This window comes from Mastomys coucha, unplaced genomic scaffold (genome assembly GCF_008632895.1).
Source record: "Mastomys coucha isolate ucsf_1 unplaced genomic scaffold, UCSF_Mcou_1 pScaffold8, whole genome shotgun sequence".
Taxonomy (NCBI): domain Eukaryota; kingdom Metazoa; phylum Chordata; class Mammalia; order Rodentia; family Muridae; genus Mastomys; species Mastomys coucha.
The window spans coordinates 20,546,669-20,551,920 of NW_022196914.1; the positions used below are offsets into that span (position 1 = coordinate 20,546,669).

General features: G+C 39.2%; 1 long non-coding RNA gene across 1 annotated transcript in view; it reads left to right on the forward strand.

The window, feature by feature from the left end:
• Positions 1-2,995, forward strand: part of LOC116083565 — a 31,935-nt gene extending 28,940 nt beyond the window's left edge. The window contains exon 4 of the long non-coding RNA XR_004115774.1: positions 2,915-2,995. This is a non-coding gene — a long non-coding RNA (uncharacterized LOC116083565). The remainder of the gene's footprint in view (positions 1-2,914) is intronic.
• Positions 2,996-5,252: the final 2,257 nt, after the last annotated feature.

Below are 5,252 nucleotides of genomic sequence, written 5' to 3' on the forward strand. Positions count from 1 at the left end.
GTTTGTGTTTCTTTAAGGATTTTTTGTGTTTCCTCTTTAAGAGCTTCTAACTGTTTACCTGTGTTCTCTTGTATTTCTTTGAGGGTGCTAATTATGTCTTTCTTAAGGTCCTGTATCATGATCATGATAAGTGATTTTAGATCTGAATCTTGCTTTTCCAGTGTGATGGTATGTCCAGGACTTGCTATGTTGGGAGAATTGGGTTCTGATGATGGCTAGTGACCTTGGTTTGTGTTGTTTTTTTTCTTAAGATTGCTCCCCGCCATCTGTTTAACTCTAGTGCAACCTGCCCTTGCTAAATCTGACTGCAGCCTGTCCTTCCTGTGATCCTGATTTTGTCAAAACTCCTCAGAGTCAAGCTGTCTCTATGATCCTGTGATTCTGGGATCCTGGGATCTTGAGCTTGTTAGATCACCTGGGAGTGTGGCTTTCTCTGTGTGTTGTGGGACTGGCTGCAGAGCTTGCGCCCAAGGTCTGCTCTGGACCCCAGCCCAGACAGACCAGAAGGAACCCGAGTCACTGGGCTGGCAGAGTTCCTGTGTGCCTAGTCCAGCTGGTCCCAGTTACTCCCAGTGTTGTGACAGATGTTGGTTCCTGTTCACCTCTGATCCTGGGTGTGTCAGAGTGCCTGGAAGTGGAGCTTCCTCTGGGTTTTGTCGACCCCAAAACTTTTACCAGAGAACTCCAACAGCTATAAACACATTCAGCAAAGTGGCTGGATACAAAATTACCCCCAAAGAAATCAGTAGATTACCATCAGGAATGTTAATACATATTAATGCAAACACATTTTAAATTCTGATACTGTCACTCTGTAGAAGAAGGAAGTTCATTCTACACAAGCAATAAATGGCTGAGAAAGAAGTTAGGGAAACAATACCCTTCACAACAGTCACAAATAACATAAAAATATTTTGGTGTAACTTTAACCAAGCGAATGAAAGATCTGCATGACAATAACTTTAAGTCTCTGAAGATAAAGATATCAGAAGATGGAAAGATCCCCTTTGCTCAGTGATTGGTAGGATTAACATAGTGAATATGGCCATCTTACCATACACATTCTTAAAATAAGAGCCTTTTTTGTTGGACATCTTCTACTGGGTATGGCCTTAAGAATGTTCTATATACCCAGTAAGACTCAGTTAGAGAAAACTAATTTTTCATTTGTGAATGAATATCAATTAGAGGTTAGGTTTAAAAGTAGAAAGAAATGGAGAGATACTTACAATTTTTAAAAATTAATAAAGTATAAAAGCTTTTCCAAATATTTCCTTTTCCATTATACTTATAGAATAAAAGCATTCCAGTCAAATCAACTTTCTTTTGTTATTTTATTTTGAGAATTGTTTTGATTAAACATTTTATAGTAGTTTTCATCTGCAATAATGTTTTATTTTCCATTTGCTTTTTTAGAGGAACATCAATTTAACCTAAAGAACTTTCAGTGACAGCATATTATTATTAACTCATTATGGGGAGAATGCTGTGGATAAAACTCCTTGCTGCACAATAATAAGCACAGGAGTTTAGACTCTAGCAACAGTGCAAAAGTAGGGGTGCTAGCATCCCCCCAACACACAGCTCTACTCCTTGGTCACCCCAGAGCTTGGTAGGTGTAGACCAACAAAAAGAGGAAACTGGTTAGTTAGGCTAGCTGATCAGGGTTTCCATGTTCAGTTAGAAGTCCTGTCTCAGGCAATAACATGCAGAGCAATTACAGAATGCTTGATAAAACCTCTAGCCTATAAACATGCATGCACACCTGAACACATGTCTGCATCTTCGTACATGGGAGCATGCATATACATATGAATGAACACCACAAACAGGTACAAAAGCTGGGAGTACTCAGACTGGGTCCTTGGAGGAATATCTCACTGAAATGGGACGACCCAACAGAGAAATCAACTGACAGTGTCTGTTGTCAGTGATTGACAATTGTCAATGAGCTTGCTAAGCAGAATGTAATTTTTCCTAGAAAATATTGTGATATAGTACGTTTGACATTTCCTGGTTCTTTTTTCTGATTAGACTCATGAAAAGTCCCTGAATGGGTTTTCATATCTTGTGAGGAAATGGACAACATTGTAAGATCTCTTGTCCAAGTGGCTAAGAATTATAAGCCAAAATCCTTCATGAATAACAGATCTTACAAAAACCCAAACAGAACAATGGGAGACAATGTAACAGAGAATAGTGTAACAGAAGAAAAATGCATAATTCAATGCCTTATAAACAGTGGACTGAAATATTTTTCCTGGCCAACAGCATCAAGATAACATTCATTTGTTTGACATACTCACAAATTACTCATCCCTATTATGCTCATTACCAAATCTAAATTTTTTTGATAAGTTTCAATGTTAGGCTTTAAGGGATGTTAACACATATTAAACATCCACAAAAGGCAAACACATTTTATACCCTGTTATTGTCACTCTGTAGAAGAAGGAAATGCATATTCTCTCTATTTTACAATACATTTGAAAACTGCTACTCAGAGGATAAACATACTCTGACTACCAATGTAACTTGCGAATTTATAACTGATTTAATGAACTCTTCAAATGTAATGGTTGATTAACCTAGACAATGATTCTTTGTAAATTTTCCTCAGCTATAGCTATTCATTTTTATCAATAGAGCTGGTATAAATATTTTGTCATTCTTATGAAATTCCAGTGTGTCAAGAAGAACAAGGAATGGCTGCTAGAATGAGTGACTAAATGAAACTTTTAAGGAAAATAAACCTGAGATATATATGAATAGTTATGCCTATATTTTATTGTTTGTATAGAACAGAAGAGGAAGAATTGTCATATAAGTAGTTCATGAGGAAAGTCTTGAGAAATAATAGTGGTGTGTCCTTGAATTATATTTGAATTCATGCTCTTTGTTTGGCTTCCAACAGGCTCTGTGTGAATCAGCAGAGTGATACGGTGTCCCCAAAATGTAGCTGCCATCCTGAAATAGATTAAAGAGTGATCTGAATACAGGAATTGAGAGTAAGTGTGGCTGTGTAACATTGTGAAAAAGATGTTTGTTCCCCATGGTTACCTTGCTAAATCGGTTCACTGAGGAGCTGGAACCTGACCAAGAAGTGTCTGTAAAGCACCACTGCTGTGGGGAGAGTAGTTAACCTGAGAAAGTAAACACTTGCTGCATCACTTTAATCCTCTAAGGTATAGAAGTCAAAATGGACTAGGTTATACAAGAGAGTTGCTAGGGGTTGGAGGGGGGAGACCTGTGATATTTAGAAGAGTGATGGGGAGACCTAAAGAGTAGGTAGGAAAACAGTATTGCAACTCCAACTCCTATAGAAAGAAGACAGAAATGACTATAAATCTTTAAAACATCTTCGACAGACCTGTGGTGATAGTTTAAATAAGAAATGTACTCCCACAGGCTCAGGAGTGTATGAATATATGAACATTGCCCCCTCCTCTCTGGCAACACTGTTTATGAAAGTTGATATGTTTTTGGACAGTCTAGCTAGCAGACATAAGACCAAAGAGGCAGAGTGTACAGGGTAGAGCCACAAGCCTCTCTGCTTCACAACAGACCAACATGTAGCATTCAGTCCCACAAGCCCCAGCTACCATGGGTTTGACCCTAGCCACCATGCGTGTCCTGTAATAAGGAATATATCCCTTTAGATAGTGATATAAATAAATTGTTTCTAGCATAATTTGTCCCAATACGTAGACAATATGTATGCTGTCCAGATAACAGGAAAGTTAACAAATTCACATATAGAAAGTTCTCAAACCTATATAGATGGTTTGATAAACATGTATAGGAAGGTATGGCCTCTATTACACCTGTGTTCATTCATTGAATATAAAGCTATAGAAAAAACAATATCCTGGCATTGATATCCCTCTGAAGCCAAAGAACAAATCAATAATAGCACTGAGAATATCTCTCCTAGTAAGTCTCTTGAAAGTACAAGTACACAGCCACTATCCCCAGGAGAACATGGCTGATGTCTTCAAAATTATTAAAGAACTCTAACAAAGTTAAAAGGTACAGGTGAGTTCACATTCCACCTACCCTGTGCCTTTGCTGTGAAGTGTGCGGCTCAAGGGAAGCACTGATACACAGCTCAGGGGGGTGGGAAAATGCGGCCTAAGATGTGGGAGGCTGCACCTGGGGTTCCCTGACTCCCAGGAATCTGGTCACTGCTGGAAACCACACAGAGGAGTCAGGAGTCCATGGACCTGCGATGGGAAAGGGGCTCCCAAACTCCTGGACATCCAGGAGCTGCTGGGTTGCGGGGAGTTGGGATCAGAGTTGGGGGCCCTGTGGGACAACTACTCGTCCAGGGTCAGGGAAATGGGGGAACTCCAGCTTAGTGAATTTGAGATTGTCCTTAGCTTAGCAGTGGTTCTCTGGGCGCAGAGATGAGCCTTCTGCCAGAGACTTAGGCTGTGGCTATGTAGGCACAGGTTTTCTCCAGGCTCCCCACCGTGGTTTTTGATGGAAGAGAGTTCTTAGTTCCAAACTGTTTATTGATTGTTCATGATTAAAAATCTATTCATACCAACTCTGGGGTGCACCAGAGATTAAATACCTTATACAGGAAGGAATGCCTGTGAAGGGAAGCATATTGGCTAAAACTTCATGGCCTCTAGATACCTCATTAGCATGGAGAGATACTCACACCTCTGTTCTGGGCTATGTGACCAACATAGAGAGTTCACATGTTCATAGTCACATGTTCTGGGCCAGAAATCAAGTAGGGGGCGGAGAAACACGTACTGTCTCAGGTGGGTGCCTGGGTGCTAGGATCTTGGACCTACTCAACCTTACCAAGTTTCCTGGCTCACTGTACCACGGGTTCATTTTTCTTCTACATGGTTTAAAGGACAAAAGCTACGACAAGAAATTGATTTCACACCCTGATCCCATTTAAATATGATGAGTTTATAACCATTAAAACTCCAGCTTGAAAAGAATGGTTTCATAAATGAATATGCAGCAAACACCAAATGTAGATTAGAGGGTAAATGATTTCTTCTCATTTTCAAAGTCTAATATGAGCAGAAGCTAAGAGGAATAAAGACAGCAAAAACAAACAATTAAGGAATACAGATTGTATGGATGACTTTATTGAGACTGAGCTAGGATATTTGTTTCATTTTGTAATGGTAAATTCTGTTTTTTTAAGAGAAATTAGAATGTATTACAATTCCATTGTTTTTTTTTTATTCATGAAAATTGATTTTCCCTGAGTGGATGATTAGAAT